The 27,662-nt window shown below is 39.3% G+C and overlaps 1 protein-coding gene and 1 pseudogene across 3 annotated transcripts in view; one reads left to right on the top strand and one right to left on the bottom strand.

The window, feature by feature from the left end:
• Positions 1 to 27,662, bottom strand: part of LOC149159847 (uncharacterized) — a 224,937-nt gene that overhangs the window by 111,559 nt on the left and 85,716 nt on the right. The window lies entirely within an intron of this gene.
• LOC149159848 (putative MO25-like protein At4g17270 pseudogene) lies at positions 796 to 27,546 on the top strand (annotated as a pseudogene).

Consider the following 27,662-nt stretch of genomic DNA (forward strand, 5'->3'; position numbering starts at 1 on the left):
CAGAGCATCAAGCAAGTAGATGTCGAAGCTGAACAGGTGAAGAAGTACCCGTTCAACCTCCGAAGCTTCAACCCGTATGACCCACATTTCATTATGAATGATCACTGAATGAGAGTTCAATTCAATTGGATCCATGGGGCATGTCATTGGGCCGAGGAGGACTCATGGAGGTATTGCTTCAATTCCTCCATACCCAATGAATAGGTCAGTTTCACTGTAGAGTGGTTAGAACAACAGCACGAAGCAACATCATGGAGAACACCAGTAGTAGTAGTAGTAGCAGAAGCAGCAGAGCCAAGCATACCTATGTGTGACAAAGGGAAGAGAAAGATTGTTGATCACATGGATGAGGAAAAAAGTTGCAAGTTTCAAGCATATCCACTTGTAGAACAAGCAGCTATGGCTATTCAAAAAAAGAGGCAGCAACGCAACAAGTGAATCGCGTGAAGGTAGAGGGATAAGAAGAGAATGGAAGAAGCAGAGAAGGAGTTTCATGAGTTGAGGGAGCAACTCCCGAAAGAACAAGAGTTGCGCTAACAAGAGAAGGAAACGCAATAGCAACAAATTCAGCAGGGGGCACATCACGTGCAGACATACAAAGCAACACCCGTACAAGTAGTTGATTCTTCTGAACAACTGTCATTAGGCGAACAGGGTGAACCATCACAGGGGCAAGACTTTGCTCATGAGATAGAACATGCTCTTGAACAGTGGGATGTAGACACGGAGCAGCAGGAGTTGGAATAGGACAATGACCTCATGCGTCACCAAAGAGAGGTCGACTCACCTGCTTCAATGGATCCAAATGATGATCAAGTCTCGGATGACCCAGGAGGCATTGATATCCTGGGTGGTCAACTGGAAGCAGAGATGCACACCATCTCCTTTGACAAATCTCATCATAGAGTTGTGCAGTCTCAGAGAGTACTGACTTCGGAGGACCAAACATCCCCTGCACAATTTGAAGATCAAGTGATCGTGATTGATGTGCTGAAGCATCCAGCTGCATTGGCTGATGCAACTAGAGTGTATGCCGAATCCACTAGCTCAAGTGTCCGTTTTCTCATAGATGAGAATGAGTGAATGGCGAAGGAACTATAGGTGGCGAAGCAGGGATGAGACTTGGTGACAATGTCTGCCCGAGCTGAACTAAAGAAGGCAATACTGGATGAAGTATTGTCCTTGAACATAGTTATGCGAGCATTGTACTCCAAGTTTGGTACCATGCATCAAGCAGTTGTTCATCTCCACGGATGGTAGTAACGATGTGCAAGAAGAGTACGCATCTTGAAGAACATACATACTGCTACTGATAACATGCGAGCATGGATGATGAAGTACAAGGGAGCCCCGCTTCACTAGCCAAAGATGATGAAGGCCAATGCGGTTGAGTTGCAAGCACGTATCCAGAGTCAGGTTCGGAACTATGAAGACCTACCACAACGCATCACTAGCATACAGGCTTCCCATGCACGAGTATTCAAAAGCATGGAGGTTATAGTTCACACTAATGTGATCCCATCACTTGGGACCCTCACCCAGGCGAATCCCAAGAAGTAGGTCCAACAGGATCTTGACTTGTACTTCAACAAGCTGACGTGCATTGCCACCAACCCAAACTTGCCTATCAGTGCAGACATCATGCGCATGTACGTTGCTGGTTCGGCCACACTAAAGACAATGATGCACATTCTCATAGATAGTTGGACAGAGGAGCCTAAGTAGTGTACCCAAATGCTATGGAGGCAAGGTTCAGGTTTCAGAAGGATGTCAAAACAGAACACACAGACACTCTCAAGGGCTACCAATCTTTGCATCAATATGTCACTGTTGATCAGCATGAGGATGTTGAGCATTTGGACTTCTATGGTTGTCTAAGTCCGAATGATGTCTAGTTTGGCTTCTCCGAGCCATTATTCACATGGGTACATGCACATTGTAATGTTGAGTCTTGTCAAGTGTAAGTCAAGTGTCAAGAGTGGATGTAACAGTCATAGAGTAGGTGAAGAGTCATGAGGGTAGTTGAATGGTCAAAAAAGGGAATGTCAAGGGTCACCCAACCCTTTGCCATAAATAGTCCCTCATAACTCATTGTATAGGCTTTTGGTCAGCCAATCTTCTACTAAGACTATTTTGAAGAAGGCTTGGACAATATTGTAACGTGCCTTGGCTTCTCCATTGCACAAAGCTAGTACATCTCTTTGGAGGAGAAGGTAGATGTGGCTGTAATGTTTACTGTTTGGGCTAGCAAGTTTACATGGATGTATTGTATGATTGTGACTTACACTTCTTTATATAATAAGAGACAACACATTTTCATGCATATGTTGTTATTGTAGTTGGACTGCTCCGGTTGCTTTAATTATATGTGTTGTTTAACTTATGTACTTGTGTATGAACTGATTCACATGCAATTATATGAATCTTCTTGTTAATGTGTTGCATATGTTGTTAATGTTGTCACCGTCTGTGTTGACTGCTCTGCCGAACATCAGACATACCTTTCACTTGAACCTTTCTATAGCAACCATCACACTCATCTTGGACTGATCCGTGAGTGTTTTACGTGTTATATTACCTTGTATGATGTGACTACCGCATCCGAGTGGACTACTCCACCAGAAGCTGTGCATGTCCTTTGGGTTGTGTGTTCCTAGCCGAGTTGGGACTGATCCCTTTCAACTTGGAACTCACCTTCACCTCCTTCCCCTTTCATAGTGTTGGAACCTCTCATACACCTTCTTTGACTCACTACATCAGTCACACCCTTGTTGCTGACAAAGTTATTCTACTTTCCTCTGTGTGACATCGTAGTCAAGGCATTACCTTACGACCCATTGCTGGAACTCCTACACCAAACGGTCTGAGGTCTAATTGGGACTTCTTATCGGGGAGATCCCCTTGACATGTTGGCCGGTCCAGCACCGTTAACAACTTGTTATAAGGGGAGGGGTATGTTGGACCCTATACAATCCTCATGTTAACTATGAAATCCCTTATTAAGCCCTAGATATTGAGTGATTACATTTATGTTGTTGTATTCTTATGCAGGCTAGAACCTTTCATTGTCCCAGTTTATTATAATCGTACCCTTTATGTTCTATATATATACTAAGGATACCTAGTATTATGATCATCAAATCTTGTCTTTTACATTGTATTCATTTTAAAAGGAGGTTCCCACCTTGAAGAGGACTATAATTTTCGGTTTCTTGTGGTTTTTAAGTTGCAAGGTTCATGACAACACATGTGAGGATATCTTTGTTATTATTTACCTTTGATTTTTCCATGTCAATGTGAAATTTACATACATATTCATTATATGCAACTAATATGGCTGAAATTGCATATTGAAAGAGGAAGTTAATGCTTTTGGTAACAAATAACCCTCTCCAAACAAGATTAGGAAATGGACACTAGATTAAAGATGACCTCCAAGTGTACACAAATCCCATCATTTAAAAAAGAAAGTTGCAAGTCGAGATGTAATACATAAGGAAAACCAATTTATATTGATGACAAAAGTAATTGGGGCATTATTTTTCTTGTAAGCACATGGAGACAAATTGTTGGTTAAAAATGTGACATGAGTTAAGGAAAATTGTATGATATTTACTATTTTTATTTAAGAATATTCTCATATTCGTACAAAGGATGAATACAAAACTATATAAGTCTATTAAGACAAGTAGCCTAGGCAGTCCAACAATTTAGAATGGTACGATGCTAAGATTTATGCAACTAAAAGGCCAAGAATAAATGAAAAATTTATAAATAAAGCCATTTTAGTGCTTCAAAGGTATGTCTTCTTGGAACTATAATATATCTTCATATGTTAATAGGATATGCTATTAGTTTGTATGTTTATACTCTTGCAAAGTTATGAATAATTGTAGACTATTCTCACCTTTCATATTTTTCATGAGCCTTTTAAGAATGGATTTTCCAATTTGTAGAATATGATCATGCTTATGATTTATATGCTTATTTTATGTAGCATTTAAAAATTGACGTGAAGTAGGTGCAAAAAATTGGTATGCTATCCTTAGTTTCTCAAATTTGCTTTGGGGTTAGTGTAGATTATGGTTGGTGGAATATTTCCTTGAATTTTTGTATTTCTTCCTTTGTTTCATGTTACTTGGTTCTTAAATGCTCATAGCTAGGATTACAATGTTGTTATATTATTTTCATTTTGAATTAAAATTCATTGCTACATTTCATTTAGTTCATAAACTCAAATTATTACATGTAGTCCATACTCAAAGGGTTTGTCGTTCCAATGGAGGAAGGTATAATTGGGTCATTTTGCTTTGTGAACTTGTGAGTTTAGTAGTGGTACTTTCCCATGTCAATACATCATTCATAGAAAAGTTGATGAAATTATTTCCCCATGTTATTACAAGTGTAATAATGTTAGAAATCTAAATTTCTAATTTTCTATTTGACTGTTAAAAATACACCATATGATTTCCGAATGTAATATATACATTTAATTGATAAAATTTGAATGATAATTACAAGGCTAAGGTGATGCTCCTTAAATAGGAGTTGATTGGCCATGCCTAATTAGAGAGACATGTATCTTGGGACTAATGTCTCTTCATTTAACTAATTAATTGTTAATTAATTGATTACAATTAATGATTTACTTAGTTAAATAATATTTTAATTAATTTTTATGAATTTAAGTTCATAACATTGCCTTCCCCTTAAGATGCTTTGTCCTCAAAGCATAGGTAGGCCTGGGTGTTGATGCAGGAAACGTTTTGATTCCCAAGACGAATCTTCCTCTGGTAACCTCTTCCATTTGATGAGGTATTCCTTTATTGTCTTGGATCGTAAAACCTTTTCTTGGGTAGCGAGTATACCTTCAGGTTAAAGGACTATTCTTCCTTCTTCATCAGTCTCTGGTATTTCTGTTTGCACTATTCAGTTTTTCCCTAATACTCTTTTGAGACTTGATATATGAAAGGTATTATGGATTCGACAATTGTCGGGTAACTTTAATCCATAAGCTACACTACTTATCTTTTTGATTATCTGATATGGTCCATAATATTTAGGTGATAATTTGTTCTCTCCATGTTGTTTTCGTGATAACTGCTTGTAAGGTTGGAGTCTAACAAGGACCCACTCTCCTTCCTCAAACTCTCTTTCATAATAGTGTTGGTCGGCTTGTTGTTTCATTCTATTATGAGCCATGGTTATATTTTCCTTTAGTAAGTTGATGATCCTTTGACTTTCTCCTAGGTGGTCATTAACTGCTGGTACCCTAGAATCAAGGAGTGAAAAATATTTCCACTTGGGTTGCTCGTAACCATATAAGAACTATAAGGGTGTCATCTTAGCTGACGTGTGGCACATGGTATTATACCACCATTCTTTCTGGTGTATGGGTCCATCTTTTTTTTTATCTGTAACGAAGCAATGCAGATATGTTTCCAAGAATTTATTAACAATTTTGGTTTGCCCATCTGTTTGGGGGTGATAGGTCGAACTCATGTTGAGGGATATCCCTACTTGGTGGCAGAATTCCTTCCAAAATTTTCCCTTAAATCATACATCTTTATCGTTGACGATGACCTTAGGGAACTCGTGTATTTTGTAAATATTTTTACAAAACACATCATCAATTTGTTTAGTTGTCTCTATGTTTTTAATAGCTATAAAGTGGGCATATTTAGTGAGCCTTTCAACTACTACAAATATTTTATCCTTCCCGTCAGATGTAGGTAGCCATTCAATAAAGTCCATTGAAATATCTTCCCACTTCTGATTGGGGATGTGTAGTGGATGTAGTAATCCCGGAGTTGGTACATTTTCACTCTTGTTTCTTTGACAAGTATCACATTCTGCAACATATTTCTGCATTTCCTTGCTCATATGCTTCTAATAGAATGACTATCGGATGTTGTGCTAAGTCTTATAGAATCCGACATGTCCGGTTGCAGGTGAATTGTGAGACTCTTTTAATATTCTCACCTTAAATTTGGATGCAGGTGTTAGGTAAATTCTACCCTTGTACAATAGGATGTGATTCTTCCACTCGAAATTTGTATACTGACTAATATTCTTAATCATGGAGTCACAATCCTCATCCTTGGCATATTCGGCTCATATTTCGTCCAACCAATCCGGAAAAACTATCATGGCGGCACATGTTGTGTGGTTGTCATCCTTACATGAGAGTGCATCAGCTACGACATTCTCCTTTTGCTTTCTTGTGTAATATTTCTAAGTTGAAAGATGACAATTTCTCCATCCATTTCTATTGTTCTGTTGATAATTTATTTTCCTGAAGTAAGAACTGAAGACTGTTGTGGTTGGTTCAGATTGAAAATTTACTTCCAAGCAAATATTGGCACCACTTCATTAAAGTGTGTATGATGGCGAGCATCTCCTTTTGGTATGTTCATTTTAAGCCTTCTTGTTTATTAAGTTTCCTGCTCTCAAATGCTATAGGGTGGTTGACCTGCATTAATACAACTCCAATTACGAACCCATAAGCATCACATTTGACTACGAATGATTTGGAGAAGTTAGGTGTTGCTAGTACTGGTGTGGTTGACATTACTTCCTTTAAAGTCTCAAAACACTTGTCTGCTTGGTCATTCCACTGGAAAGCATTCTTCTTTAACAAATTGGTTAGGGGTGATGTCAGATGTGCATAGTTTTTTATAAATATTTTGTAATACTCGGTTAAACCTAAAAATGCTCTTAGCTTGGATACATTCTTGGTTTTGGGTCATTCTTTGATTTCCTTGATTTTGTTGGGATCCACTTGGTATCCTTCCTTGGATATCACATGTTCTAGGTATTCAACTTCATTTTTCCCGAACATACACTTTGATAGCTTGGCGTAAAACTGGTTCTTCTCCAATAAAGACAATACTTATTCGAGATGCTTGAGATGTTATTTCCACGTCTTATTGTAGACCAGAATATCATCGAATAAAAATAATACAAACTTCCATAGATAAGGGTGAAAGAGTTCATTCATGGTTTCTTGGAAGGTGGTTGGCGCATTTGTTAATCCAAATGGCATGACCTTGAACTCATAATTCCCTTCATGAGTCCTGAATGTTGTCTTTTTTACATCTTCTAACCTTACTCGTATTTGGTAGTAGCTTGATCTTATATCTAATTTGGAAAAGTATTCTGCTCCATGTAGTTCATCTATCATTTCATCAATGAACGAAATCATAAACTTATGTTTAATAGTGATTTTGTTTAAAACTCTGTAATCTATACATAATCTGAAGGATCCATCCTTCTTCCTGACTAATACTACAAGTGCAGTGTATGGACTTCTACCTTTCCAAATGATTCCATGCTTCAGCAGGTCTTGTATTAAGCATTCTATTTATGTCTTGTGGTGATGGGGATAACGATATGGCTTAGCATTTACTGGTGTTGAGTCTGGTTTGACTTTGACGATGTGTTCAATTTGCCTCTCAGGGGATAACTTCATTGGTAGATCTTGAAAAAACTTCTCGTATTTCTGAATCAAGGATGAAATTTCTGATGGCTGATGAGTCACTTTTTTCGATAATAACTCCAACTACTAACATTATGCGACAATCGATGATGCCCCCTTGCGAATAAGTTTCTTCATCTATTGAGCGGAGATGACTTGAGTTAGTGGTGCCTGAAACATGAACAAATTATATTTCCTTCCATCCCACTTGAATTTAATGAACTGCTTAATGTGATTTGCTGAATATGTGCCTAGTGTTTTTAACCATTGTACACCTACAACGACATCTACTCCTCTTAGGGGAGCTGTATAAAAACTGGACTCCATTGTGTATTCGCTTAATTGCAATTTAACCTTATGGCACTTGCTTACTCCATCTATACGTTTTCCATCTGCTACCATAACTTTTAAATTTGCTACCGAGTAAGCAAAAATGTTCAGTCTTTTTGGAACATTGACATCTATGAGGTTGTATGTACCTCTTGAGTTTATTAGAATTATAACACTTTGCTTCTTGATGTGACCTTTAAGCTTCAGTGTTTGTGGTTGAGTTATCCTTGTGATGGCCACTAAAGAAATTCGTGGCATATATTCTTCTGATTCCGGACTAGGGTTTGCATTTTCTTCATTGTCCTCTTCATTAGAGCTGTCTTCTAAAGATTCTTCTTCTCGTTCAACTTCGTAGTTATACAATTTTTGAATTGCACATTTGTGTCCTGCGTAATACTTGTCTCCACACTTCCAACATTTGCCATCATTTTTCCTTTCAACAGTAGTTTGTTGTTTTCCTTCATTTCACATTGGTGGTGGAATGTACTTGCTAGTGTTCTCTAATGATGGTTTACCCACCTTCCCCTTGGAATAGTTGTTAGTTCTCTCGTTACTGGCATATGGTGGCCTGTGGAGTTTATATTTCTGCTCGATAATTATGGCTGAGTGTCTGGCCTCCTCAATGGTTTTAGGTTTATGCAATTTTAATTATTCGTGAATGTAATCTTTAAGGCCATAACGATATATTTTTAACAACTCTTCATCTAAGAACCCTCTCTGCCTTACTGCTAATACTTCCCATTCATGAGTGTATTCACTCACTGATCCTTTTTGTTTCAGGCGAATGAATCTCTTGTAGACATCATCCTCCTCCTCGTCATGAAACCTTTTTAGCAAGGCATTTTTAAAGTTTTTCCAATTAAATAAACAACTCGTAAATTTAGACGACCGCCACAAAAACCAATCGTACGCATCTGCTTCTAAGTAGTTGGATGCAGTCATGACTCTTTCTTACTCACCAAGTGGAGGGTTTGCTATAAAAAAGGCATCCATCTTATTTACCCATACAATAACGCCCTTATAGTTCTTACCATCATACGTAGGTAATTCATTTTTCATTTTAAGATGGTTCCTTTATGAAGATTTAGTATAATATTGACTTCCTTCGAAGTGAATTTGTGGTATTTGCTACTTCTCATGCCTCAGAAACTCATGCTTTGGAGAAGTATCATCTTCTGGAGTCTTGGGACTCTATGTAGCTGAAGGTGGATCCGTCTCTCTGAAAAGCCGACTCATCAAGTTTTTTAAGTAAGAGATATCATTCGCCATATGGTCCTACTTACTAACTGACTTCTCGACGTTATCTACGCATTTATTTAATTTGTTGATGCCCTCTTGAATTTTTTTCATATTCTCATTGTTGTTTTTTTTTTTTACAATAACGGCTAGTTTTTATTTAAGATTCAGAAAAACAGCCGCCGAGGGCTTTAATAGGGCTACTCTGTATTTCCTTATTATAGATTTTGCTTTCGTTTTGATAGGGGGCGAGGAGAGTACATTTAGATTTTGATAGGTTCGCTGAAGGAATTACACTGTGATTGCAGATAATGGCTTGAATATGCACTTGATCTGGTTTCAGAATGGCGTCTTGGATTTCCGCTGCTTTTGCATGTCGCGTCTTAGCTCTGCTTCCTAGCTTGCAGAGAGGAGACCCATCACTCTGGAGTTCCTTTGCTAGATCATCCAATGGCTCATTGATTGTTTTCTTTTGATTTGTCTGGTGGATTGTTACTTTGTACTCATGATTGCTAAGAGAGGTGTCAGCATTGCCGACATTGCTTGCCGTTTCAACATAGAATGCTGTAGAGGCATTTTTGCTCTTAAATCTAGCTTTGAAGGAGCCCTCGTGAACCCCCCAGCACCTACCCAACTGATTGTAGAGAGACGCAGCGGTGAAGTCCAGCATGGAGCAGAGATCGAAAATGACGAGGTTGCTTTTTTTCCTTGTGGATGAGTCCACGTCTCCTAACAGCTGCCAGCTAGAATTGGTTCGGTCCCGTAGCTCTCGGGGATGGAGAGATATCTGAACCAGTGGATTACTCCAAGGAGCGAAGGCCCAGTCTTCTCCAGAATTATGGAATGTTGCAGTTTGATTCAACATCATTAACTAATAGAGATCTCCTGCTACAGATAGAGCCTAGATTGGCTGCCAAGTCCACCTATGAGTTTAACTTCCTCAGAATATGATAGAAGGAGATTTTGCGGAACTTGGGCAAAACTAGTTTGATTTTTTTTAGTGTGGGGGCTAAATGAACCTGAGAATGGATCTTTTGAAAGTTCATAGCCTAGATAATTAGTCTAGAGTCTCCAAAGACTGAGATGGAGAGGAGATTCCTCTTGATAGCCAGATTTAGACCCTGCCACAGAGCAAGAGCCTCTGCTCTGTTGTTAGTTTCATGCCCCAGACCCCAAGCAAATCGCAGCTCAGTTGAGCCACCTGGACTCAAGATAACTCCACCGCCACCCGCCGCTCCTGGGTTACCTTTAGAGGCCCCATCGAAGAAAAGGCAGTGATCATCCAAAGCTGATCTCCATTTGATGAATTCCTGTTCTTCCAGACGAATTTCCCAATGAGAAGGGGCTTTAGCAGGGGGAATGGGTCTATTTTGATGGTTTGGAACTAGCTCTTTTAGCCATTGATCTTCCTCACTGTCCAGAATCATACCGTTTCTTATGGCGGGTTTGGCTTCTAAGGCCTCACCCAACAAAACTTTGATCTTAGAGATAATTCTGACTGGATTACAACTCTCCTCCCTAAAAATTCTGTTGTTCCTCTCCAGCCACAGTTTCCAGCATGTGAATTTGGGAATCCACATCCAACCAGTCTTGAGAAGGCTTTTTTGGAGAGATAGAATGAGGATAACCTGGTTCAGTTTCTTAGCAGGTTCAGAATATTTCCGGGAAGCTCTATTTTGTCAGGTCCTAGCATCAGGACACCCCTCCAAACTTCTTGAGCAAAGGGGCACAATAACAACAGGTGATTAGCCGTTTCTTCATCCGAAGCACAGAGAGGGCACCTGGAGGGACCTTCCATTCAATGCCTTCTCAGGTTATCTCTAGTGAGGATACTTTTATGCACCAAATTCCAGCAAAAGAAGTCAATTTTGGGGAGAGCAGGAAAGGATCAAATAAATTTCCATTGAGTTGGCTCTGGGGGAGCGTTTGGGATAGCCAACATACTTTTGCAACCTTCTGCTACTGAGTATGAGCCTAAGAGAGAGCCCCACCCTCTTTTGTCCTTAGAAGAGGCCTTTAAGGGAGATTTTCCTTGGAGAAAATCCAGCAATAAAGTGGCTTCAACATCCAGCCAATGAAGGACCTCCCCGAGATTCCAACCATCCCAAAGTCTTCCTGCATCATTTGTCCAATTGGATATGTCCCAAAGGGTTTCCAGATTGCTGGCTTGAAGCCAAACTCTGATATTTATAAGTTTTTCTATCTGATTCAAGGGCTGATCTCCAACGATCGAATCTTCCCAAATTCTTATTTTTTTCCCATTACCTGGGATCCAGTATAGCTTGTGACTGAAATGTTTCATAGCTGTGAGACAGAGTTTAAATACCGAAGATCCTTTGGTTATTCTTGGAGGCTGGTCCAAACACCTCAAGCGCTGCCCATGAAAATATTTTTTCCACAGAACTCTCTTGCTCCAACTAGGTTTCCTAGAAACAATGTTCCAAAGGAACTTGGAGCCCAGAGCAAGATTTTGGGCTGCCAGATCTCGCATTTGGAGACCTCCTTCCAAGAATGACTTCTTAAGAGTGTCCCAGTTTACTAAATGGAGCCTTCTTTCATTATTTTTCCCTCCCTCCCACAGAAATCTTCTCAGGAGGCCATCCACTTTACTAATAAAGGTTTTAGGGGCTAGTAGAATGGAGTTCTGATATAACGGAAGACTTATGAGAACAGATTTCATTAGGATTACCTTCCCAGCATTATTCAACCAAGAGGCTCCCCAAGCTTGTATTATGAGTTTTAGCTTTTCTAGTAGGGGCATCTAGTGAGCTACCTTAGGATTTGATTTGAAGATTGGGATCCCAAGATACTTAAATGACTCCCAGGTCAAGGTTCCTTCCATTTCTAACAGCCTTGCTATGCATGTCAATTCCTTGATTGAGCAATTCTAGCCATAGATCATGCTTTTTAGATAGTTGATCTTGCTGCTCGAAACCTCCCTATAAATGTCCAGCTCCTTCTTGAATTTCCTAGTAGAATTTGTGCTAGCTCCTCCAAGCAATAATGTATCATTAGCAAACTGGGCATGATTTATGTCTTTGACCTTGTAAGCCATCCTTAGGCTTGGCAGAGTTTGGATCTGTTGACAGTAGTCTAGCTGGAAACTGAGCACCAAAGCTTGAATGGTGTAAAGAAGCGGGGACAACGGGTAACCTTGTCTTAGCCCCCTCAAGGCCTGGAAGAATTCCATTGAGTGACCACTAACCAAAGGCGCTATCCAAGGAGAGGTAATGCAGACTTTCACCAATGTTATGAGAGCTTTTGAGAAGCCAAATTTCTCCATCACAGAAAATAGGAAATCATGTCTCACCCTATCAAAGTGTTATCGGGAAAACTAGTGTCTATGCAGAGCTGCTAGTCCCACTAAGGCTGGTAGCTGCCTTAGAAACAAACAAACTAAAACTACTTTCGTTTTCCTTTATGAAAAATAGATAAGAGGGGAATAAAGGAGACCAACCTCTGTCTTGCGCTTGGTTCCTTACTTGATTCCTCTCCCTTCTGATAGATCTTTTCCACTCGCTTCCTCGTATACCTAGCTTCAAAGAGCACCTGTAGAATCAAAGCAGCATAACACTATCCAAGAACATAGATCTATTATCATAAACAATATAGGACCAGATATATATTGACCACACAAATGCATATATCATCAATCATTCAAGAATGTGGAGGAAAACTTGAATAGCTTTATTAATAATCAAGAAAAGAAAATAGGATTACAACCAATTGTTCTGACCCAGTGTCATCCCCCCAGCAAGAGAGCCCTTCTTCACCTCATGAAAAGCTTAGATCACCCAACACTATGATATTGCACCAAGAAACCAGCAACACTTCCTTACAAGATACAAAATTCCAGCCTCTGGATCTCTAGGATGAGGGATCCATATATAGATGTTTGCAAGGGGGGTGAGTCAGCTTTTGAGATTTGATTAGTGTCCTCTCTCTGATAGTTCTTGAATCCACTTGGAGATTGGTGATCTCTTACTCATCCCTAGGCGAATGCAGAGAGGCAAGTGTCACAGGAGAAGTTTATGGAAGATTCCATGATTCTCCACCTTGCAGATTGACCGCCATTTGTCCACTCTCACCCATCGCACCCCATAGAAGGGCTTTTCAAGATGCATCGCACCTACCGTGTGTATTTAGGTGGGATGCAGCGCACTTTAACCATGGAGCAGGTGAGATGGTCCTGTTTTGACTAGTTCTGAGCAGTTTTTCATGGAGAACTTCTGGGAGAAGATGTAATCAGTTGACCTTGTTCTTTTAGAGGTTGGAACAACACTTTTAGGGACTTTAAGAGCCCTTGGTTTATGGACATTTATGATTGGGGTTGCAGTTCCCAAAAATGTCTATAACAGTTGCCCCCTAAAGCATGAGGTCGTTAATCTGTTTTGATGTCAGGTGAAATGCTTTATCATGAGGATATGAAGTTTTTTCGAGCTGGAAGGCGACCTGTAATAAGATACAATGCAATACATTATCTTCATAATATTTTCATGATCTAGCTGAGGCGGGCATTCCCATGCTCAACTTTATAAATTCATTTTCATGTACATAAGACAGACAATCGTCTGAGTGTAGACTGATGATTCTGGGAGAGCCATCATCCCTTAGGTTGGATGATTATCTGTGCAGTAATGATGTACATTTGATGTCTTTATTTTCCTGAATATATATCACAGCCCGAATGGATGAAACTAGATCCGGGGTCTTCAATCTCGTTCGATCTTCACTCAAAGTACAAGTCGATCCATGTGAGAGATGTTTTGGAGTCGAACATGGAAAGACATCGCCTGATTACCGGCCAATGATGTGAGCTGTTAATAGGTGTGAGAGGAATCACCAATAATGATGATGACCCTCAAGGTACTACAGTACAATTCACATGGTGTGAATAAGGGACTTGGTGTTGAACACCACACAAAATCTTTCGGTCGAAGGCCATTGATGTAAACCTGTCGCCGGAAGTGAGAAACTTGCCATTGAGGCATGCAAGCTTCAAAGTACTCAAAGGGTTGTTCCTAGATAGACTTCTTGGATAATGAGCTGATGTCGACAAGAAGCGATCCATCATAGGAGGGCCTTAGCGAATCCCACATCAATGACACGGAACGGAGCAAATGATTTAATGGAGGTGAAAACGATCTGGTGATATAAGGTTCAGGGTGGCGGTCATTAAAGAATGGAGCGTAAACGTACTGTAGTGGGTGAGACACAAGTGAATTCTCTGAGCGACTTCTCTTGAACATATCGGCGATCGGTAGCATTAACCCCAAATATGGATGGTGTGACGGAACCATGGTGATGTGACCAGTGAATGGAACAACCCAACTCGACTCGGATGCGGAGTGAAAGTGTCATGTTCAAGAGCGACTTGCTACCAATAAAGTTTCTTCAAGTTTTCTTCCCAATTTTTCCCCCGTCATTGCTGACCAGTACCTCTTTATTTTTGTCAAGCTTGAGGAGGATAACATATTCTTGTTCTATAATTTTCCCTTCGGGAAAACCCATCGCTATGTTTTAACGAGCCTAGCGATAGTGAAACATGTTCTTGTTTGTATAGACAAGTTTGTCGCTATTCGGTTTTAACAAGTTTAACGACAAGGATAACTCGATCCTTTTCAATTTTAGAGAGTCTGAAAAGGGACGTAAAGAAAACTCCAATAATCCTTTTTCATCATATAATCCCTTGAGTCCGAAAAAGTATAAAACAATACAAAAGGGATGAATTTTCAGTACTTTTAACGAGCTGAACAAAGCAAGCGCTCGATGTTTTTGTGTAATAATCCCTCAAGTCCAAAAAGATTAAAATCTAAAGGAGGGATAGCACTTCTGGTCGCTTTAACGAGCTGGAGAGGCCAATGGCTCGGCAATCTTTTCATATTTTACGATTCAGTTGAAAAGAGCTTAAAGGAGACTCGTTTTTTGAGGAACGAGTGATAAATTCGGGTAGCAGCTGTTTCCAGGTAAGGTTTGGAATTTTCCAATCATGGCAGTGTCACAAGGATGGCTAATAGGATCACTCTTCGCAACTGTTCCTCAAAAAGGGTAAACAATCAAATGGAGGTGAATGATCGGCCAAAACAAAGTGGAGGTGATGATGAGAACACGACCAAGGCTTCAAAGGCTGATGGTAATACATTCACAATGGTTATTTACCAGAAAATGGTTCATTTTTTAATGAGCTTAAACTCTGGGGGAACATTTGCTCATTGCTTATGTTTATTTTTTAACGAGCTTGAATTCCGCGTTAAAACTGCTCGATAATCCAGTCGTATAATAAGGATGTCTCATATAAAAATGGCATTTTTTCAAAGCTTTGCCCCACATCCTTTCTTTATGCAAGTTAGGAAACGACCAATCCTACAAGTTTAAAGGGTTAGAGGACCTACAAATTTAAAAAATAAATGGTCGCTCTTCGCTTGCACGCCAAAAGGTTTGCATGCCCCCAGGTATAGCGAAGTAGAGTTTCCAGGTTACCCCTCAATTTGCAGACAAAACATTTGTTTTATCGGGAAAGGCCTACCTTTTCCAGGTTACCCCTCAATTTGCAGACAAAACATTTGTTCTATCGGGAATGGCCTACCTTAACAGAGCTATCTTATTTTGGTCTAATCCCATTTTCCAAAATGGACAGGTGTGTCAGCCAGTCATATATCCTCCATGGAAACCTACCCTATACCCAAGGTTTTCCTGTCGAAACAGGCCAGGGTGCATGCTCCCTGGGTTTTAGTCATATCCTCCGAATCACTCGCACTCATCAGGAGGACGGACCGGGGATTGATGAGACATTACTTGCGTGAAATGACCATTCAGGGTTGGTATATGACTATTTTCTATGTGTGAACTGGGGAATGAAAGCTGGTCTACGAACTTGACCACTCTTCCTTCATGCGGAAAACACATTACTCTAAAGAGTGAGGAGACAATGGCTCCCATGCAATAAATATAGTCTCATCCAAGGAGTAGATTATAATCCAGGGGTCCTTGGACTACCATTACGTTCACGTGAACAGTTTTCCCTCTCAATGTTATCGGCACATTGGGAAGGATCCCTAATGGTCGACTGGTTCCTTTGTCAAAGCCTGTTAGATTTCTCATCTCAGGCAAAAGCGATGGCGAACCAAGCGCTTTCCAAGTAGTTGAGGAAATGATACTCACAGAAGCCCCTTCATCTATGATGGTACCGGCCATGACCATTCTATATATCTGAGGAATGTTTCGAAATGGTACACTAGCTAGTAAGTAGGGTCTGCCTAGTAGATTCCAATCGAAGGAAACAACTAGGTTGCTTGGAGGTGGGACCGAATAGACGGCCGGATATGACTCTGACGAACTTCCTTCCTGTGGTAAAGGAACGGGTAGACTGCCCCCATGTTCATCGGAGTCTGTGCTTACAAAGAGAATTTGAACGGTGTCATTCTTGTTCTCTTTGGTGACTGTATCATCTGAAGATGGATCCTCTGAAGGCAAGACTGGGTCAACTGCCGCCTCGACCTTTTGACTTTCGTCTGGTGTGGATTCAGATGGTTTATCTTCAATGATAGACACTTCGGCCGACCACAAGGGCATGTCAACTGGATTTTCAGCTAGTGACAGACTCGGCAAGAGCTTCTTATATCCAGGAGGAAGCCGTAACGGTGAAACCGGACGGTCGTACAAAACTCTTTTAGCCTTGTCTAAGAAGGGACAATGGTGGACGGCGTGATCACCTTCACACAGTTTACAAGGAAATTCACATCTTCCTTTTTGTCTAGGGGCTTCACTTTCACTAGTTGACGGTGTGCTTTCAACATGATCATCAAAGGTTGATGACACCAGATTGTGCAAACGAGGAGACCAGTCCCTTAAGATCCGAGGGATGCAAGGACAATCTCGATGATAGTGGTCTCCTTTGCAAATGACACATGGTGATTTAGGCCTGGATGGTGCAATGTGTGGATTTTTGCTAGACAATGCCTGGTCGCCCCTTTTCGCCTTTGGCTCCTTCTTCTTCTTCTCTTTCTTTTTCTTCTCCTTCTTCTTCTCAGTTACTTGATTTTTGGCTTTACCAGCTTCATCAAGTGAAGAGGAAGGAGGAGAGGAAGAGTTGGATGAAGTAGAAGGTTGGGGGGTAACTCTGGTATCATTTAGTTGCTGACTTGATTGTTCAGGAATCACAGTGTTCTGAACGACAGAGGTTGAGAAGAGCCATACGGGCAAGTCGATTGTCAATCTTGGAAGTGACAATGTGGCCATATGGGGCGCACCAACATCTCCCCAAGAGGAGAAAGGACTAGGATTTCCCCCAAGGGGAACTCCTTGGTTGGTGGACTCCATTTTTTTCAACCTAAGACCAACGTAGGAAAGGTATATTTAATCCGATTAAAAAAAAAATTAGACGCTTTGACACAACTTGCTTTTTCAGTTTTTAAGAGTCGAGAAAAAACAAAAGATGACTCTAGTCGCCTTTGATTTTTAATGAGCCTGAAGTTGCAAGTGCTCAGATGGACCTTTTCCTTTAAGGAGTTTGAAAAGGAACGAAAGAGACTGCTCTGGAAATCTAGATAGAAGGATTACCAAACCAATCACAAAACTTCAGAATACTTTTTACGGTATGGCAGTCAATCTTCTCGAATGCTGTGTTCAGTGCATTGCAATTGATAGGGTGACAGACACGGCTTCCTATGGATAAAGGATAAAGCCTATTGTGGTCTCCCAATATATACTCGACGGTGCGTGGGAGCACAAGTCCATACTGGCACTTATCGTCTCAAAGTGGAGGAATCACCCAACCAACAATGAAAACAACAGTTACCAGGCTTTACGACGCCGGAATACGTCTCTAGCCTAGACTTCTAAATGTTGTGCGTTAGGTTCCAAAGAGTTTTTAGATTCATTAAATTTATTTTACAGTTGATCTTGCTTAAGAAATTTTCCTTTCAGGTTCACCGCGTGATGTAGATGTACAATTCCTAAAATTCAATCTAAGATGATAAACAATCGTTTAATCTTCTTTTTGCAATGAAAATCCTAGCTACTAAGGAAAGAGAGATGACGTTCTTTCAACATAGAGCAGAGAGCACACACTATATGCACTATCCTAAATCAAACCAACAAACAGTCTAAATGCAAATGCACGTGCATGTATTTGTTTTCAGCCTTCTTAATGTGTGAATGATAAAAAGAAAGCTAAGCGCAAATCTAAATTATTTTTCAAAGCAACATTACTAACAAGTTTCTTTTCAAGACAAAATGAAGACAATGACGACACTTTGCGATTTGGAATTGAAAACTTTCTTTCGACACTTGAAAAACTACTAATTCAAATAAAATACAAGAGTAACAATGTAATCGACTATCAAGAAAAATCAGATTCTCTTCTATGACTGAAAACGACACTTGCGACACTTTTAAATCAAGAAATGACAGTTCAATTACGCTACTTCTTTGTAAAAGAGAACTGAAAATGGCTTAAAATACATAAAACATTTACAGTTCTTTGCACAATGGAGGTGGAATAATGGCAAGGAAGGGGGTTTCAATAGAGGTGTACTGACTACAGGCAACAAAACTCTTGAATAGAGCTGAAAAGAGTGAAAACAGAAACCAAAATCTGAGAGCAGAAAAGGCCTTGTCTGATTAGCGCACCTGTAACACAGTGAACAAGAGATGTAGCGCACCTACTACACTTGGGAAGTGCGATGCATCTAGAATTCATAGAAGAGACAGTGCGCTGGACCAGGGACGAGATTTTAACTGGGTTCCGGGTCACAGTTTGCAGCTCAGTTCAGGGATTTAGGCCGAGCAAGTGGTAATCAGTAAATCAATCACAGGGGTAGATCTAAAGAGGTTACTAGAGCCACCACAAGGGCAATTAGAGAGCTTGTAAATCGATTGTTCAGTTCATAAACAAAACCCAGAGATAGACTGAAGCAACGTTGATCTACTTTGCACTTGCATAGTAAATGCAGTTTGAAGCCTAGCTAGCTTGACTTTGGGCTCCGTCTGTAAGTTTATAAAGTAAACAAATGTAGATAAACAAACAATCTATTCACTCCCCAGTGGAGTCGCCATTTTGTTATCGAGAAAACTAGTGTCTATGCAGAGCTGCTACTCCCACTAAGGCTGGTAGCTACCTTAGAAACAAACAAACTAAAACTACTTTCGTTTTCCTTTATGAGAAATAGATAAGAGGGGAATAAAGGAGACCAACCTCTGTCTTGTGATTGGTTCCTTACTTGATTCCTCTCCCTTCTGATAGATCTTTTCCACTCGCTTCCTCGTATACCCAGCTTCAAAGAGCACCTATAGAATCAAAGCAGCATAACACTATCCAAGAACATAAATCTATTATCATAAACAATATAGGACCAGATATATATTGACCACACAAATGCATATATCATTAATCATACAAGAATGTGGAGGAAAACTTGAATAGATTTATTAATAATCAAGAAAAGCAAATAGGATTACAACCAATTGTTCTGACCCAGCGTCATCCTCCCAGCAAGAGAGCCCTTCTTCACCTCATGAAAAGCTTAGATCACCCAACACTATGATATTGCACCAAGAAACCAGCAGCACTTCCTTACAAGATACAAAATTCCAGCCTCTGGATCTTTGGGATGAGGGATCCATATATAGATGTTTGCAAGGGGGGTGAGTCAGCTTTTGAGATTTGATTAGTGTCCTCTCTCTGATAGTTCTTGAATCCACTTGGAGATTGATGATCTCTTACTCATCCCTGGGCGAATGCAGAGAGGCAAGTGTCACAGGAGAAGTTTCTGGAAGATTCCATGATTCTCCACCTTGCAGATTGACCCTGCCATTTGTCCACTCTCGCCCATCGCACCCCATAGAAGGGATTTTCAAGATGCATCACACCTCCCGTGTGTATTTAGGTGGGATGCAGTGCACTTTGACCATGGAGCAGGTGAGATGGTCCTGTTTTGACTAGTTCTGAGCAGTTTTTTGTGGAGAACTTCTGGGAGAAGATGTAATCAGTTGACCTTGTTCTTTTAGAGGTTGGAACAACACTTTTAGGGACTTTAAGAGCCCTTGGTTTATGGACATTTATGATTGGGGTTGCAGTGCCCAAAAATGTCTATAACACAAAGGCATTTGTCAAATCTAGCTTAATCACCATGCCTTTCTCTTTTCGATGACAACTTGAGTGAATTGCTTCTTGCACCAGCACAATATTGTCAAGAATCTTTCTCCCTTTGATGAATCCTCCTTGGTTTTCAGGGATGATTACTGGAAGAATTTTCTTAAGACGGTTGGCTATTGTTTTTGTAACCAGTTTATAACTTGTATTACATAGAGAGATGGGTCGGTCTCTGCTAAAGTCGGTGGCACCTTTATCTTTTGGAATCAAGGCAAGGAAGGCTGAGTTGGTACTGCCTCCAATCTTGGTACATGTCTGAGATTTCTGGACCATTCTCAGAAGATATTTTTTAATTGTAGGCCAACAAGTCAGGTAGAACCTTGCTATGAACCCATCAGGGCCCGGAGCTTTATCCGATTCCATGCAATCCAATGCTTTTTTAATCTCATTCATATTGATCGGAGCAGTCAGCATAGTATTGTCAGAGTTTTGAACACATTGAGGAATTAGATCAATCAGATAGGCTTGAGAATCGATGGGAGGGTCTTCCGGGGCCGAGTAAAGATCTTTGAAGAAGGAGTGGGCTGCTCGCTTTATGCCTTCAAAGTCTTTAATCACAGTGTTTTGATAATGAATTTCATTTACTGTTTTGAAGTGCTTGGATGCTTCAGCTTGCTTATGGAAGTAGCTTGTATTTTTGTCTCCGACCTGTAACCAAAGATTTCTGGACTTCTGTCTCCAAAACTCTTCTTCATCCCTGCTTACTTTATGGAGATCTTTTTGTAGCTCTACTTCTTTTTGAAGAAGGGATTGAGTTACATCGGAATTCTCCATTGTTAATTGATGGCTTGCTAAATTGTCATGCATCTCCTTTCTTTTGGTGGTGGGCGTTTTCAAACTTTTTGCCCACTCCTTGAGCTCTCTTTTAAGTCCCCTCAATTTTTCTTCCCACACAAAGAAAGGGGAGCCTTGAACTTGCCGGTTCCAGGGCTCGGAGACCACCTCCTGGAAGCCTTCTTGATGAATCCATAGAGAACTGAATCTAAAGGGAATGGGGCCCAGATTTCCATCCAAGGAGAGCTCAAGCAGAATGGGTTTATGGTTAGAGGTGTAGTTCGGCAGGATTTTAGAGGTGGCCATTAGACCACATGTCAAGAAGGAGAATTGGATTAGAAATCTGTCCAAGTGAGCAGCAATATGGCCGGGGCCTATCCTTTTGTTGGACCAGGTGAATTTCCCAGACGAGGGCTTGATATCCTCGAAATCCCAACCTAAAATGAGGTCTTCAATCCATTCTCTAGTTGGGTCCCTGACTAGCGAGCTCCCCTTTTTCTCTTCTGCGGTTAGCATAACATTCAGATCACCTGCAATAATAATATTTTCTGGATTTTGCAAGAAAAGATAGGACTAGAGCCAATCCCAACAAATTTTTTTCTCAGATGGTAAGACCAGAGCATATAGATTGAACATACTTACTTTATGGCCAGATTCTTTATGGAGGAGCTTAGTGAATAGCCAATGGCGGCAATATTCTTCATAAATCAGATCATATTTGGAGCTATCCCAAAAGGAGGCAATCCCTCCAGAGGCACCTTTGGCACTGACTGCTCTCCCTTGGCCTTTATGCCAGAATGCTTTGCTTGCTTGGAGGAGTAGAAATTCCTCCAGCTTTGTCTCCTGGATGAGAAGGATTTTAGGAAAGTACATCCTCACAATGTCTTTCAGAGTTTCTTCTTTCAACCTGCTGCCTAACCCTCTGCAATTCCATGAGACATATTTCATTATTTACTGGCTTGGGAGGTTGTGGCTCCTTTTGGAACTTGACCGTGCTTGCACCTGGATCTGGTGTTCATCATTCCTTTGAGAGTTTTCTGAGAGCCTTGGAGTACATCTAGATAAGTTTTTTCCTCTCTCTGTTTCTTCTTGGACTTTTGACCCCTAGCCAACTTGATAGGAGTGACTTGCGAGCTGTCTGATTCAGAGACTCCATCTTCTAAATCTCCCTCAGAATCGGTGCCCAGACTGATGTGCTCCTCGTTTTCTTCTTTTCCCCCTTGATCATCCTCTGATGGAGGAAGATTTGACTTTGCCTCAGCTTCTTTCACTTTCTTCGACGGGTCTTCTGGTTCCTCTTGGATCCCAATGGCATCCGTCTTTTCCCCAGAGGAAGAGCCTTCTTTTGGAACTTCTTTGGCTTTTGGTTTAGGCTGGGGCTTCACCAATGGCCCTGAATTTTTCTTCTCAGTTGGTTTTGGGATTGCCTTGCCCTTTTTTATCTCTTTCCATCCTTCTTCGTCCACTTTGTCCCTGGTTGGAGCTTTTGGGAAATTTCATTGGAAGTGTCCATGTTCGTGACAGGTTTTGCATTTGAAAGGCAATTGCTTGTAATCCAATTTTTGATAGTGATGCCATTCTCCGACTGTAAGTTTTACCGCTTCAGGCAGTCCAGCTTCCAGATCAACTTCCACACAGATTCTTGCACAGGTATATTGGCCCTTGTTATTTGCTTTGTCAATGAAACAACCTAAACCATTTCCAATCTTCTGCAGGGTGTGATAGCTCCAGCAATGGATCGGAAGATTGGGAAGCTGGACCCAGACTAGGACCTCTTTAGGGGCATTGACTGAGGGATCGAAGTCGAGAGTCCACTTATTAAGATACAGACCCTGATTTCCCATGAAATACAGACCGTTTCTGAATACCAGATCTCGATCTTCTTTGGATGTGAACTCAAAAATGAAATACCCTCTTCCGATAGCATAGCAGATCACATTGTTTTTCAGCTGAGGTCTCCAATTGCGTTGGATCCAGTCATCTATTGTTTTTGTAGAGGGCCAGTGTCCCATAAATTGTCCTACCAAACCTCTGTCAGCTAGGGCTAGGGCGATTTTTATCGGTTGGTCTTCTGGCAGGGCAATCTCAGGAATTTCTTCCAGCTTTTTGATAAATTTTAGGACTTCTGGGATCAATTTTTTCTTCCCTTTTTGCGTTAACAGTCTTCGGAAAGCTTCCTCTGATGAGATTGGTGGGGTGGGAGAAGGCTCCCCACCCCCAGGCGCACTCATGGCGGTGGCTGTGGCTTCTCTGTGGTCGCAAACCTAGCAGACACAGTCACTGTGCGTGGGAGATCGATTGGTGTTGGAATTTATATCGTCATTATTGTTGCTTGCCATTTTGTTTCGTTTTTTCTTGAAGACCCAATTTTTTATTTTATATATATATATATATATATTATATATAAATAATTTTAATTAAGTTAAATTAATGTAAATGCCAATAGTTCGAACGATGACTATGCTACTGACCTGTCATGACCATTTATCACCACCGATTCAGACCGCTGATACCTACTGTTTGGATTGATACCAGACCAAGATCGCTTGACGACTTGAACATGGTGGGTGTGTATCAACAGCAACGTAACCGTTCGAGGTACACGCTACAGCTCACAACACCAGTCATGGCCTCAGACCTCGCAAAGGGAATAGTGGGAGCGTATCCACGCCACTGAGCCACTCAACGCCAGTGTTGCCGATTATTTTTACGCAGATGCCACAAACAACGAGTTGTTTCCACAGTGTTCATTGTTCCATGCCTAATGCAGATGTCTCCTCCACGCCCAATAGTGTACACACTACTATTCCTAGAGCAACAATCTTGCAACAATGAAATGCAGGTTGCGGATGGAAGGCCCGTAGGGCGTGACGACTAGCAGAACGTCGTGGGTGTCACCAGACTAATTTTGGCTCTGATACCACTGTTAGAAATCTAAATTTCTAATTTGCTATTTGACTATTAAAAATACACCAGATGATTTCTGAATGTAATATATATATATATATATATATATATATATATATATATATATATATATATATATATATATATATATATATATATATATATATATATATATATTTAATTGATAAAATTTGAATGATGATTACAAGGTTGAGGCAGTGCTCCTTAAATAGGAGTTGACTGGCCATGCCTAATCAAAGAGACATGTCCCTTGGGACTAATGTCTCTTCATTTAACTAATTAATTGTTAATTAAGTGATTATAATTAATCATTTGCTTATTTAAATAATATTTTAATATTTTAATTAATTTTTATGAATTTAAGTTCATAACAAATAAAATGAAAAAAATGATTTAAAATTAGACATTAGTATTCCAATACAAGATACATATTATCTCTTGTTTATGACACTTTTCACATGGATTTTATATAAATGCATTTCTTTCTTTGTATCATAATTATCTCACCAATGAGTTCCTATTAATGGGAAATATATCCTATGATGACTCTACCTTTCATTCTATTACCATATTTGACTCTAAAACCAAAGTCAAGATCATGCTTATCAACATATATTTCTTTGATATGATAAGGTATGCCCAATGTTCTGCCACACATCTCCTTCTATATACTCATTGTCATCTTTAAGATAATCGACACTATCCTTATTCTAGAAAAATGCACCATGCCATTTTTTTATGGCAATGACTATATGTAACAATGATCTTAAACAATCATACACCATAAAAGAAATCATCGATCTCCATTCCCCTAGATCTTCTTCAACAAAAATGCCATGCTCTATGGAATACAAATATATAATAATAAGTATCATAAAATGATACTTCCAACCTCCACAAATGCAAATGGACACTCAGTATGGGTGAATTAGAATACTCATTCAGCATATCTGTTTTCATATTTATCATATCTACATGTTGATCGATTTCCCAATATCTTATTTGAGTCAAAACAATATTTTTTCATCTCCACCTTGATACTTTGGTACTAGCCTTACACACAACAAATATTTTCTCCGTGTACAAAAAATAAATTAATAAATACTCTTATAGATCAATCCCAACCTCAACATGAAGAAAAGTCATGTATTCTTGAATTTTTTGATAAACTAACAAAATGGGGAAGTATACATTGATATTATTGAAGACAAAGTTTCGTATTGTATGTAACAAACTTTCTTTTAAGTTACACCTCAATTTTTCAATCAAAATATCAAGACCTTAATATAATCTAGGGAAATCCTAGTGCCACACTAAAAGTATGATCCATTGTCACCACAAAAATAACCTCTCTCACTTCACAACTAGTGAAATTTAAATTATAGGGGGTGGTGTGTGTGTGTGAGGGGGGGCGGGGGGGGGAAGGGTGGTGAGGGGTGCTGGGGGTGCTCCCTAATGATTCACATGTTCTCCCAATTAAGTGCAAGCATATAATATTAGATTAGATAATAATGGTATATTTAGGTGTTTTTATAGTATATTTCGTGGATTAAGTAGGACCAATGGCTATCTTCTTTGGAAATAGAGTTTGAAATGATGGAAAAAATGACAAGAGAAAACAAAGGATATTTAAAATTGTCTTAATTCTTAATGAAGAGAGTGTGAAACATAAAATCCTCATACAACTATAAGAATTCCATAGATAATGTAACAAAATCAAGGAACAATATTGGTATTCATATTAATCAAGTGATAGTAATCTAACAACAATGATTATTTATATTTTAGCTCTTACAAGGATAACACTAAGACCTAGCAATAGTCTTATTTTAGCATCATGTCTAGCTCAAACTCCAAAAGAAGATTTCAACTCTCTATCAAAAAATAGAGAAATTTAAACCCATACACAACCTCCAACTGTAATACTTCCTATAATAATTTATATGTGAAATAATAAAAGTAAATGGAAGGCTCAATTACATCAAGACAATCCCCAAGGATCCCAAAATAGAGCACCCCAAGCCCATGTATATGATCTCCAAGTATCCATATCTTTAGAACGGTCTATCCTTCCCTTTTATAGATTTAAAATACAATCGAAATATTAATCATATTGACAAATTCATAGATGATGATCCTCCCATACACCCAATCATTAAATAAAGAACTAATTAGTTCATTAAATGCATCCCTAGGGTCTCTTATCCACTAGTATACAAAGGGTTTGTACAAGTATGTTTATGAAAAGCTTGATGAGGAAGATACACAAACTAAACTCCAAAAAGAAGGAATTCTAATTCTTCTTAGAATTATCAAGTAATATTACTTGAAAATAACCCTACAAAGAAAGTACTTACTCATTGATAGTGGAATAAAACGTTAGATAACTTAGATCAGTTGAACATTGCATATTTGATTCTTGCATTTTCTTGGGTACTATACTTAAGCAGAACTTGCTAGCTCATTTAGTGTTCCCCTCGTAAAATTGGGAGTGTAAATGCTAATGCAAGTATTTAGGGGTTTTTCTTGACGATTTATACTCTTGTTGAGAATGGTGATTCAGTGATGGTGTATATGATGGAAATTGGCACTCATTTCCATTAGGCTACCTTGTTTTGGCAGGTGAGTAATTCTTCTAAAAGAGCATAATTATGGAAACATGTGATTGAGAAATGTGAAGATGGAACTTTCAAAGCTTTTTGTTGAGTATCAATCCTAGTTAAGGAGAGCTTGGTAGAGCCCAGTGAAAATATCAATGTCTTTCTTCAGGCATATAGTTCACAACTTATGCTTGAAGGACTTTCTCTCACATTTGACATGATGTTCATTGCTCATAGTGAAGTCCACGTCATGAGAGAACTTTTGAGATTTTTCTAGAAAATATGATGTGCTTATTTGGATGAAATAAACCTTAACCTATGCAATATAGTTAATAAGCATATGTGGAGTGTTCAAACTCCTCTTCAACAATACAAAGGAATTCCAAATAACATTTTAATCAAAATTGAAAAAATGATTTATCTTGCGATGGATACTATGATCTCTTTGCTCAATATATTTTAAGCTCATGCATTTTTTAAATATGGTGATATCAAAGTATTGCAATGTATATTTTGGAGTCTTATACTATGAGGAAATTCTTTGGTTTTATACAACCCTTGAATTCAAGCATTGCTTCAGATGCAACAACTACATTTAAGGATTTTTGAAAATACATAATCCAATTGTAGATGCCTTTCTAAAAATGATTTATGACTGGTTTTGTGTGGAATACAAGAAGGAACAAATGGAGCCTCCAAATTACATTACGAGTTAGCAAGTTATGAAGCTGCTTGGAAACATTTTACTAGATCACTCAAATGTTGTAGTCATGACATGCTATGTGAGCTCAAAAGAAGAATTGTGAATCCTAATTAACCTTCTCACGGAATCTAAAAATAACATCCAAAATTGAATCTTTCCATGTATTGAATCTCTTTGTGTAAAATAAAAATAAACATCTTGAAATTGTGAGCATACTTGTAACCAATTGGGAAAAGCTACTTCATTTTTTATTGTTGGGAAAGATGATTAAAAATTTGATTAAGACAAAGCTGAAGTCGTGAAAGAAATTGAATCCTTGAAATCTAGGTTAATATCTTGTTTGTGATCTATTACATAATATCCTTATTTATCAAGATTTTGATTTTCTATTGGAACTTATACTATGCTTGAATTTTATGCTAGAAACAACACTTTTGAATGTTGGACTTGCATGTTACTTAA

The sequence above is a fragment of the Pinus tabuliformis genome, chromosome 5_2 (assembly GCF_031772625.1).
Source record: "Pinus tabuliformis cultivar Carrire ecotype Pingquan chromosome 5_2, CPIR1, whole genome shotgun sequence".
Lineage (NCBI taxonomy): Eukaryota > Viridiplantae > Streptophyta > Pinopsida > Pinales > Pinaceae > Pinus > Pinus tabuliformis.